Source organism: Tamandua tetradactyla, chromosome 2, assembly GCF_023851605.1.
Source record: "Tamandua tetradactyla isolate mTamTet1 chromosome 2, mTamTet1.pri, whole genome shotgun sequence".
Classification (NCBI taxonomy): Eukaryota; Metazoa; Chordata; class Mammalia; order Pilosa; family Myrmecophagidae; genus Tamandua; species Tamandua tetradactyla.
Window position 1 is genome coordinate 58188883 of NC_135328.1, and position 12378 is coordinate 58201260.

The 12378-nt window shown below is 41.7% G+C and overlaps 1 long non-coding RNA gene across 4 annotated transcripts in view; it reads left to right on the plus strand.

Moving 5' to 3' along the window:
• The window catches only part of LOC143660309 (uncharacterized), a 28094-nt gene extending 19721 nt beyond the window's left edge, over nucleotides 1–8373 (plus strand). For 2 of the 4 annotated variants that reach the window (XR_013163951.1, XR_013163944.1), the window contains exon 3: nucleotides 3556–3818. This is a non-coding gene — a long non-coding RNA (uncharacterized LOC143660309). Of the gene's footprint in view, nucleotides 1–3555; nucleotides 3819–7415; nucleotides 7595–8021 lie in introns of those variants that run through there. The other 2 variants (XR_013163952.1, XR_013163954.1) reach the window with 2 other exon arrangements.
• The last annotated feature ends 4005 nt before the right edge of the window (nucleotides 8374–12378 follow it).

A 12378-nucleotide genomic window follows, 5' to 3' on the forward strand; every position in this document is an offset into this window, starting at 1 on the left:
GGAGCTTTGCTCTTGCAAATGGAGTGTAAAGTTAATCCTGCCTGTGCTGAGGCTAACTAATGTGCGTGTGTGGTTTATCCTACTTCATTAAACCCTGACTCCCCCCAGGGCAGCCCAGCCAGGTAATACTGAAGTGTTGAACTGGATCTCTTAGTGGAAAGTTATTCCCGCACTCTTTCTGAGGTTTATCGACACCAAGCCTGTAACTCCCATTTTCCACACTGTTACTTTGCCACGTTTGGATACAGACCCAATCATAGATATGGCAAGTCAGGTCCTGATACTTTATTTGCATACACCTGCCCACCCTGCTGCAAGCAACATTATCACTATGCAGGTGTGGAAACTAAAGCTCAGACAGGTTAGGCGATTTATCAGGGGAGGCACAGGCTTGTGTGATATGTGATATATGAAGCGAGGGCAACTCTGCTGCTGACCAAATACTTGCTAAGAGGTGGGGAAAAGGGTGGGTAATTGGGAAGCTCTGAGGCACATCCCCAAGTGAAAAGTTTCCTCAAGGAAATATGTAAAAAGTCTTGCAGATTCCCAAGTCGTTTTTTTCTAAGGCTAAAAGGAGCATCTATTCTAGGACGTCTCTTAAAGACAAAATTGAACAGTAATTTGTCTTGGGCTCCTCTGGTAACCACCACTCCAGTCAAGAAATAGAATGTAATGTTGGGTGAAAGAAGCAAACACAGAACCAACATACAGTGTGATCCAATTCATACGATTTTTAAAAAATATCTGCTGAGCTCAGTGGCAAAGTAGTTTGCTAACTCCTACTCAGTGTATAGATGTAGCAAGTTTTCCTCCCCTTCCACCTCACTGACGACAGACCCCACTGAGGACCAAGAAGCATAGAGGCATTGAATGTTTGGAGCTGAAAGGATCTCACATGACTGCCATCCACCCATTCATTCATTCCTTGGGTTCTTCTGAAGTCTTGCCATTTAGGGTGTTCTGGGTTGGGCATGATGGAGGTTTGTGACATGGAAGCATATTGCATAGATCCTGTCCTGAAGGAGCAGGGAAAGATGGAATGAGGTGAGTCCTAGTGGGGGAAAGTTATAAGGATCTTAGAAGTATCTGAATGTCAGCCAGGACACCCCCCAAGCCCCTCTGAACAAGAGCCAGAAGACACAGTGCCCACACTCCCCATTGAGGGATGGACTTTGAGAGACTCCCAAGGCATCAGGAAGAATGGACAAGCTACTGTGATGAATGTAACCGGCCTTCATCACCAATCACTCTTCTCAAAAGTCACTCCAGAGGGCAGCTTATGCACAAATGGTGAATCCCAAAGGAGGCAGAAATTAGGCTTCAGCATGTCAGAGACAAAGAACAGTTAGACATCATTTGGTCCAATGTCCTCGTTTTGTGAATGAAAAAGAAACAGAAGTCCAGAGTAAAGTTACTTTTGTGATGTCATGTGGATACTTTGGGGGTAAACTGAGCCTAAAATCCAGGTTCCTCACTGCCTAAACAGTTCTCTTTCTCAGTCTAGACTACAGCAATAGTATTTCCCAAGTTGAGTTTTTAGAATCATGGATTATTATGGTCATGAAATCACAAAGAAAGAGAATATAGGAGCTGGAAAAAAATCTCAGTGGTACTCTGCCTTGTTCAGTTGGTCCCAAACCTGGCTGGTCATCAAATCACCTGAGGAACTTGTTTTATGAAATACAGATTTAGGACTCCAGTCCCCAGAGATTGGGACTTAGTAGAACTGGGAATTAGTAGGACACCTTGGCCATGTACATATTTTTAAAGCTCTTCTTACCCCTTCAGCTGGTTCTGATGCTTAGCAGGTAGACGTTCACAGGTCTAGACAATTCTCTCCAGTTGATGGAGAAAGCAACCGAGAACAGGGTAGGTCGAGTGACCGTGCAAGGTCATGTCTCATCTCACCACTAATTCTTCAGTTGCTCAGGATAGAACTGAGCTAGGCCACATATCTAAGAGTCTTCATACATTAATAGTGTTCTTCCCTAATATTGTTTCTCTGGTTAACATGTTTTATTTTTTTTGCAGCAGCAGCTTAAAAGATTCCTAGCCACGCAGCAAGGCACTCAGATTTGTGCAATGTTTACAATGACTTTGTTGTTCATTAAACAAATTTACCCAGACTAACCCAACACGAAAGAAATCATCTTGTTTACAGTGAGATCCTGACAAAAATACGTGCAGCAAAGACAGACAAACGCACATAAACCTGGATTGTCAAGTGGGACATGATTTGCTGCCGCATCCAATTTTTCTCATTAGAACTTGTTTTATTTGAACATGACTCAGTACCCCGTGTAAATGCGAGGCTGTTAATCTTATTACTATATGGAAAACAAATTAATTAGTATGCATGCTATTGGAGATGAGTTGTTAGGTTGGTGTTAGGAAGATTAGGAAAATACACTCATTACTCCAAATGATATCTGATATACACGTCTGACTTCCACTTTAAGATTGGTTCCAATATATGGGCAACAAATACAGCTAATAAAAACCAAGCTAGTATACTCAGCATCTAAATGCTGGAGTTGGCCAGATTCACACATGCTAGATCTTTGTCTTCAAAAAGGTCAGTGGAATGACTGCTTGTCACTATCCCTCAGTCAAAGACTCACATGCAGAAGGCAGCTTTTTCAGGGTCTGGCTCCAGCTTGACATCCAAACCCATCTGGGTGATTTTTTTCTTTCTTTTGCAAGTCCACCACACTTTATCTGCTCCTCTCGGAGCACTTTCTGCCTTCTATGAAAGGTCGTTATGAACATACCTCATTTTTACTGGGGACTGTGAACCCTTGAGAATGGAGACTACATTTCAATTGGAGATTCAAATACACATTGGTTACAATACTATGCTATAGGTGAGAAAAACGCACAGAATGATGCCTCTCTTTATGTATCAAATTAAAACAATCACCCAGATATATTGTTAAGTATATATCTGTAGAAGAGAATGATTACCATGTTACCAGGGAAGTGACCTGGGTGTTGAGGGACAGGGATGGGGGTGTGGGGTGGGAGTGGGGGACTTTTCCTCAGGCTCCTTTATGAACCTTTGGAATTTGAGCCATATGAATGTGTTACCTAAAGAAAAGAAAAAGAATGAATATTAAATTTAAAAATAAAATGTAGTAAAAAGGAAATATTTGGTCAAAGTAAAAACTGCAAAAACAAATAAAATGAATGCTATTTGGGGTATTAAAAGATTTTGAGAAGTCATTTAATATATAAACCTGTTTTACTTTAACTCAGCATTACCAAGATTTATTTGGCCAGCAACCACCCAAAGTATCCAGTGTTTCCCAAATGTTTTTTGACCCTGAAGTCTTTAAAAATATAAATACACTTATTAATAGCTTGCAAAACACAAGTAACCTACTGATGTGCTCTAGGCAACCAGAGGGTGGAGAAAAGGCATGGAACTGGCTCCTGATTCAGGTGCCAACTCTGTGAATGAAATTGTACGAGTCCTTTCTTCTCTCTGGGCCTCAGTTTCCCCATCTCTAAAATAAGCCATCTCTACAATAAGATTATCTTTGACATTCTTTCCAGCTCTGAAGGTCAGGGGTTCTCTGGCAAGAATACATCAAAGTTCTCCTACAAAATGAACCCATATTTGGAGTAGTATTTGAAGGCAAGTATGTCTATGATGCTTGTTAAAAGAAGTTATAAATGCACCAATTTCTCAAAAAACTCTGGGGATTAAAGCAAAAATGAAGATATTACAGGAGGTTATGACAAGCCAATACAGTTATTTTTGGTTTACAGCACCTACTGATAGTATTGCCAAAGTGTCAGCACTTCCACTTACCATGAGACCTTGGGCAAAATGATGAGTTCTTGGAGACTCATTTGCCCTACCTATATTGTGGGCATAATGATTGCTTTGCTGCTTTTCTCAAACTCTTGGTTTAGGTCTTTTATTTATGACAGCAATGCAGATAAGGGAACAGAGTGTCTACAACAGATTTATCAAACAATGAAATAAAAATGTTGCTTAGCCAGTTACATTCTTTTTGTCAGTGGATTCCCCATGGTTGTGGCAAGGGCATGGTGAAACAATCACACTCATCTGTTACTGGAAACAGGATGAATTAAGTCTTTTGCAAACTTGTTTCTCCATACAACCATGGAAGAATTTAGGCCCTTTGACCCAGCAAATCTAGGTCTAGAAATTTAAAGACATAACAAAAAAAAAAGAAAAAGGGATAGGGCAGGTGATGGTGGCTCAGTTGCAGAGTTCTTGCCTGTCATGCCAGTCCCAGGTTTGATTCCTGGTGCCTGCCCATGCAAAAGAAGAAAAAAAAAAAAAAAAGAAAAAGTGATATATATGAAGACAAGCATTTTAGGATTATCTGTGATAGCAAAAAATTGGAGTCTTAATTATACAAAATAGCAGAATGATACAGCTGCTTAAAGGGATATTAAGCAGCATTAAAATAATTATTAAACATTTATTTTTAAATAATTATGAAGAACATGTGGCATTATTATGATAAATTGTTATGTGAGAAAGCTGAATACAAAGCAGTAACTACATTCATAAATCACCTGTGTAAATTTTGCCTGCATGTAAGAAAGGACAGAAGAACCCTGATCAACTTCATTTGTTGAGGTGGTAGGATTATGGACAATTTTCATTTCTTTTAATTGTCTTCATTTTCATAACCTTGCAAACGCAATACAAATCTGGGAAAAATACAATGAAAGCAACAGATAGTTGCATTTTGTTATATCCTTTGTAAATCCTTTCCCTGCAGAAAGGGATTAAATGTGGCTTACCATAGCAAATCATAAAATAAGACCCACATATTGCATTTCCTCTAGACCCTTCTACTCTTCCGAGAATAAAGTATAAACACCAGAACTGATTTTTTAAATCCAGGATTATCTTATTATTCTATTTAAAACATATGAAGAAAGAAAATGCACTCTTTTTTTCCTTTTGGATTAAAAATTTCCTCAGCCAATTTCCATATATCTATTCTTCCCTATCGGGAAGTGCCTCCATGCCTCCACGGGCCTTCCTCAACTTGACAAACTCCACTTTGATGTAGGGACAGGGGTAGAGAAGGTCCAGTACTTGGCTTTGTGGATTAAAATTGCTGATTTCCTCCCAGGCTGCTCCTAGTCTGTGGTCAGGATCCCCTGAGATAACACACAGAAAAAAGGGCTTTGCAAAGCCTCCAGAACCACATCTGATCGGATCTTCTTTCTTTAGGAGCCAATGTAGCACAATGGAGAAGACTCAGGGTCAGAAGCCGGGTAAGGGTAAGGGGTGGGAGGGGGACTGGGCTTTAGGGAGGGGGTGTAGTGTTAGCGGTTAAAAGCTTCGGCTGTGGTGTCAGGACTGGCTTTCAAATTCCAGCTCTGCTATCTCCTAACAGTGTGATCCTGGGTCATTCTAGGAGTCTCTGAGCCGTGGAGTTGAGGTTTCATCTATAAAATGGGAATTCTCACAGGATCTGCTGCACCAATTTGCTTTGAGGATGCAATGTGATAATGGGTGTAAAGCACAGTGCCCAGTAGATAGTGAATGCTCTAGAAATGTTAGTTACTTTCGTTACTAACGAAAGAGGAGAGTCCTACCTCTCCCACTAATTCACTATGGAGCTTTGCATTCTCTGGGCCTTAGTGTATCCATCTGTAGAATGGGGGAAGGGTCAGATTCAATGGCCTCCCAGAGCTGTCTTAGCATAGATGGCCAAGCCTATGATTTCATATGGCGGTTATAGCAATGTTTTTTTCCTTAATTGTAGAAATGTATATACAACATAAAATTTGTGTCTCAACCACTCCCAAGCATATACCTCAATGGGATTGATCACATTCACAATGTGCTACCAAAGCTTTTTCGTCACCCCAAACAGAAACTCTGTACTCATTGAGCATTAATTTCCCATTCCTCCTTACGCTCACCCTGGTATCCTGGACTCTACTTTTTGTCTCTAAAAATTTGCATGTTCTAGTAATTTTATATAAGTGAAATCATAGAGTATCTGTCCTTTTGTGTCTGATTTTTTTCACTCACATGATGTCTTTAAGGTTCATCTATGTTGTAGCATGTGCCAGAACTTCATTTCTTTTCATGGCTTAATAATAATAATAATAATAATAATTAAAAATATATATATACCATATTTTGTTTATCCATTCATCTGTTGATGGACAATTGAGTTGTTCCTACCTTTTCTCTTTTTTGCTACTGTGAGTAATGCTGCTGCAAACACTGGTCACAAATATCTGCTCCAGTTACTGCTTTCAGTTCTTCCAGATACGAATCTAGGAGTGGAATTGCGGGATCACTTGGTAATTCTATATTTAACTTTTGGAGGAAACACCAAACTGTTTTCCAGAGTGGCTGTATCATTTTGTATTCCCACCAACGATGTCCAAGGATTCCCATTTCGCCACATCTTTGTCAGCACTTGTTCTTTTCCATTTTTAAATAATAATAGCCTAATAATAGCCATACTAGTGGGTGTGAGGTGGTGTTTCATTTTGGTTTTGATTCACATTAAATGATGTTGAGTGTATTTTCATGTGCTTATTTGGCCATTTGTATATCTACTTTGAAGAAATGTCAGCTCAAGCCCTTGTCCATTTTTTTTTAAATTGAGTGGTTTGTCTTTTTTGATGTTGAATTGTAAGAGCTCTCTATATTTATGGTTACTAGGACCTTATCAAATGTATGATTTCCAAATATTTTCTCCCATGCTGTATATTTTCTTTTTACTTTCTTGATAACATCCTTTGATACACAAAAGGTTTTAATTTTGATGAAGTACGGTTTATCTATTTTTAATTTTGTTCCTTGTGTTTTTGTTGTAAAGTCTAAGAATTCATTGTCTAATATAAAGTCAGGAAAATATTCCCCTACGTTTTCTTCTGAGGGTTTTGTAGTTGTAACTCTTGTATTTGGGTCCTTGATCTATTTTGAGTTAATTCCCACAGATGGAGTGAGCTAGAGGTCCACCTCCATTCTTTTACATGGATATCCAGTTTTCCTGGCACCGTCCATTGAAGAGATTATTCTTTCTCCATGGAATTATAGAATGTCCTTTTAAAGGTAGATTTGTGTTGGAATTTGCCCATAGAGAGACAGTTATAGAAATTGTGTTCTGGAAATGTTCTGCAGATTAGGCTCTCAGCCCCATAATTGCTCTGGTTCTCCCAGTTGACATTCCAAGACCAGCTGGGATCACTCGTGATTACTCAAGATGCAGGGGAGAGGTCGGAACACCCCTTATACTGTGTGAGCAGATAGTGGCTCAGGGACTTTCACTGGACCACCAAATTTGTTCTTTCTTGAGGAAGCAGCAACATGAAAGCCAATGTGTGCTCAGTATGGGAAAGGACTTCCTGACAGCCATCCAACAACAGAAGGGCCTAACGGGCCCCTGTCCTTGCAGGTGTTCAAGAGCTGGCTCAGTGATCACTTACTGGGATCCTGTAGAGAAGCCGCCCTAGATACAGTTTGTACAGTTTACTGAGGCTCATTACCCAAAATCCCTGTACTGTTAATAAACTAGTTACCAATGACTGGTTTATTATTACTTAATTAATAACACACTAATTGGTAAACTGCTGGTTGTACCACCTTAAAGGCTCTATTCTAGTTTCTCTCTAAAGAGAAAGCCCACCAGAATTCTAACATCCTCAGTGAGAGTTCGTGAAGAATCAGACAGACCCATGACTTTTGACTCATGTTCTTTATTGTTCTTTCCCACAGAATGAAATCTTTCTGTAATGTATAGGATACACTGTATAGAATACAGTGTGTAGGATAATGAGTTCACCTCATTAAAGAACTATTGACTACAATTATGTCTCTTCATTTTCCCTTTAGGAGCTAAGGTTTTCTTCCCCCCTTTAGCTCTTCCCAGCTACATTTTATCCCAGTGATTCTATATCCAACATTGTCTTTTCAGAGTTTTAGCAGCAGTGTCATGACAGCTGCTAACTTATGGCTCTCAGATGTGCTTGAGTTGAATTTTTGTGCTTTTCTTTCTCTCTAGCAGTGGTGGCAAAGGATTCTTTAAAAAGAAACACGCATTTTTGAAGACATGAGTACTGTTGGCCTCTTCCTATACAAACCTTCACTCATGACTCCAGTCAAACGCTGGGCTACCGAAGAAGAAACACAGTCAACAAAAAAAGAGTTTTCCTTAAGCAGCACTGGGAAATCTAAACCTATCCTAAGAATTCTTCATTCAACAAGTGCCCAGCTCTTATATCATTTGGTTCTCCCAACAGCCTTGAGATGTAGGCTGAGTGGGTGGCAGTTATTCTCTCCATTATCCAGGTTAGCAAACGGAGCGGCAGAGAGGTTAATTCATACTGCTAGGATATTTTACCTAAGACTAGGTAAAGTCATACTGCCATAGAGGCCCAGTCTGGGAAGGATTTCCCTTTTACCACATGTATTCATTCAACAGACTCTCAAATGAGCAACTTTTATGTGCAAGTCCTGTGCTGCTCTGGGGCTGCAGAAATGAACCAGACACTGTTCCTGCTCTCATGAAAGGAAGGCAGGAAGACAAGGTGCTAAGACAGTGTGACATAAGGCATTAGCAGAAGTATGGGGATCCAGAGGGACCCCTAATATGTTCACCTGTGGAATGACTTTGTTCACAGTGTAGACATGAAAGCCCCTGAAAGCAGGCAGCAGGAATCCCTAATCAGTCAGAGGAACTAGCCAGAGAGGCTCAGCAAGAAAGAGGGTCCTGCAAAGCATAGAAGTAAATCCAGATGATCCCTGTTATGGCCAGCATGGATGCCACTTGGGAGTGCTGGGTAAGCTGGCCAAACCTTAGGACTGCTCTAAGGTAATTCAGAGTGTATCTCCTAGGAGAAATGACATCACCTCTCTAGGACACTGTTTCCTTGGTTGGTTGCAGATTCATCATTAGGGATTCTATTCTCTTGTTTTGCTAATTCCTAAGTAGACCAAGTATTTTCTACCTCTTGCCATTGCTCACACTGAACCCTCTGCCCATAGCTCCTTTCTCCCCTTCTTTTCCAACTCACTATCCAAGGCTGGATCAAATGCTACCTCCTTCAGGAAATCTTCATAGATTTTCCAACTGGAAGGGAGGATTCTCTCTCCATTCTCCTAATTGTAGTTAGATTCAAAGCCTGGTCAGTTTCTGTATTATAGACTTGTTTCTCCTACCTGAGTGCCAGCAACTTGGGGGCAAGAGACGCTCATCTTCCTCCACGATGAAGCATTGTGCTCTTTCTGCTGATGGAATTGAATTACAAATGGGAGGAAACATCCCCCAAATCAGATGGCTCTTTGATCTTTTGGGGCACACTTGGAAAGGTTTGTCAGTTTGGTTGTTGGTACTTTGGAGATGCTGCCAACCCTGCCAAGCTCTAAGCTCTGATAGTCTGTACAAGTGTAGACCTGGGGAGGAGAGGAGGGAGGCAATGAATGACAATGCTTTAGCCCTTGACCTGGAAAAGCTTTGAAGCCAGTGTTTCTCTATGGACAGTCCCAGTACCTTTTGCATCTTGAGTCATCTAGGGAAGTTACTAAACATTCAAACTCCAAGCTCTGTCCCTTACCACTAAATCAAGCTGTTTGGGTCAGGGCCCACATAACATTGGGAGTCACTGTTATAAGGGAACAGAATGGCTTACTGCTGGAAAAGCTGGGGACCCTGAGGTCAAGCCTTGTCCATGAGAGAATATAGATTAGGAGGAGTGTTGGGGGCTGGACACAGATACTCTATCTTCAACCTGCAGCTTCACAGGAAGACAGAATTCAGGATTATGGGGCCATCAGGGAGTGGTGGCCACCAGAAAGAGCCTATAGCAGAATTTAGTGAGGTGCATGGCGAGCGTTCCAGGCTGAGGGTTTTGTTGGGTTTTTTTTTCAAACTTCCCAAGGCAGAAGACAAGAAATTTCTAGAAATCAAACTTTCCTGTGTTTCTGTCCTTTGAGCCTCGGACCTTCCCCCTACTTCTCCACTTTGGCCCGAGGGGTCCACTCACCCTGTCTGGTAAGGGAAGATCCTATCTACATCTGCTCTTCTAAAAATCTTAGGGAAGGTCTGGCAGAGGCTTGGCCACTGTATCCATCCTCCTTCCTTTGTTCCACTCCCCAAGCCATTGTGAGTTACTTCCTTCAGAAGCATTTGCCATTCCTACCACCTGCCAAGCTCTTGGGCAACCCTGTTTCATAGCATTTTGCTTACATGTTGAAATCCAATGGCCTTGTCTCTAAAACAGGGGTAATAATCATGCCTTCCATATTCTTATTTACCTAGCAAAGTCTTACTCATCCTTCAGCACTCATCTCAGGTCACTCCTCTGGAGAGATTTCCTCTGGCCTCCCCCTTTCCAGAGCCTGCCTTGACTACCCTGCTTGGTTCTCCCACAGCCCCTTTTGCTCACACCCATCTGTACACTCTTGTGCTCTGGTTAGAGGTCTGTCTCCCCTCTAGTCAGGGCTGTGCTTCCCTTCCCAGGGTGACCTGGGAAGAGGATCAAATGACTGCTGTGTGGAGGCACACAGGGGCTTCTCTGTGGCTTCTTCCCTGCCAATCATGACAGAGGAGGGCACTGGTCTGGCCATTAGGGGCAGGAGCCCCAGTACCTCAGGCACCAGGCTTCCCCACTGGACCTGCACTCAGGAGAAAGAGGGGAGAGGGTTGCCTACTTCGGTATGTGGGCCTTCAGAACTGGGAAATAACTCTATCATCACCCCCACCCCCATGCCAGTTGCAGAAAGTTATGGCCTAGGTGGCTAGAGGGCTTTAGGTACAGAGTTTTGCCCCCCATGGGCTCTGGATCTTGGAAGCTGCCTTGGCTGGCACAGCCTGAGCACCCAGCCCTGCAGAGAGGGCCTCAGAGAAAATGGAGGAACCAAGAGCTCGCTAAAGGGCTTTGGCAAAAGGAGCTGGAACAAAAACCAGCTCCAAGCTTAATTAAAAAAGAGTGCTTAATCCCTCCCCCAACAAATGCAGACTGCCTACAAAGGAGACAGGACTGCCAGTGGCCAGGAAGACCCACAGCCTTATAAACAAGCACTTCGGGGCTGCGCAGGGCAGCTCCACTATGATCTGATACAATGACTATTGTCAAGGAGGGCTGTTTTTCCATGTTTTTGTATCCTTTTCTTCGCATTTTCCTTTGCTACCTAATTTCATGCATCAGAGGTCAAAAGACAAAAGGTCAGGCCTGGTTTAGAGGCAGCAAACTCCCCACCACTAAGAACGTGTGTCCAAGGGAGCGCTCTGAGGCACCGCCTGCAGACACCGGCAGGTTTTCATCTTGGACACATTTCCCTGCCTAATTCTCTTTTGTCACTTTATGGGCTACATGGGTCTATGTGCAAATTGCATGAGAGATGAGACACCGACTGCTGCACCAAACTAGGAAAAAGATTGCCGCCTTTCAATTTACCAAACTGTTTCCATACCATATTTTACTGGTAAAAATTTGTGCCTAACAACGGGAGGCCCATATGCCCGCTCTTAGCCTGCCTACGCATAGAACCTTACAATATAATATCTATAATGTATTTAAAACTCTGAATGATATTCCTTCTTTCCAGAGAAATTTATAAAGGTCTCTCAAGAAAATCACCAACAGTTGTGCTGAAAATTGATTTTATTGACATTTTAGTGGCATTTTAGTATGAATAATTTACTCTCAATAGTTTAGTATGAATTAGTACAAATATTTAAGTCCCCAGACCTCACATTGTTGGAGTTTCCTTATACAACAGGTCAACACTTGTTATATTTTTAAAAATTGTGACTTCCCATTAAAAATAGTTTCAGGATTTAAGAGAAAAATAACTTTCTTATTTTGTGTTCATAAATCCCTATACCAACCTGGCGTATTCCAAGTGGCTTTCATTTGCTTTAAATAAATTAGGAACGTCTTTAATTTTCTTTTTGTAGACAGTTTTTTTTTAGTAGCTTTGCATTCATTGTCTGAAGGTCTGGCACCCACCTCCAGTACAAAGTAAAGAGAAAGTTAAGTACTTTGAGAAGTGTCTGACTGGTGAGAGTGAGACAGAGATACGCTGGGGCTGGCTGCAGGGCTCACCTCAAAAGCCCTTTGGACCCAAGCTTAACTCCTTTTACCCATCCCACTCTGGGACCCTGTAAGAAGCTACCAGTAAAATAATTGGTCAACTTGCTAAAAATAGGAAATCAGCAGCAACTCGGATTGTTAGAGCACAATTTTATTTCAACCATGTTCTGAAGTCCAAATCAGCCGCAGTTGCCTCTGCTCTCATCAGACGTCCCCCCAAAAGAAAAAAATAAAATAAATCAGTCCACAACCTGCCCCGAGAGTAAGGTATTCACTTGGCAATTTGCTGGGTCACATTACAGACTCCAGGGAAAGTACCCCAAT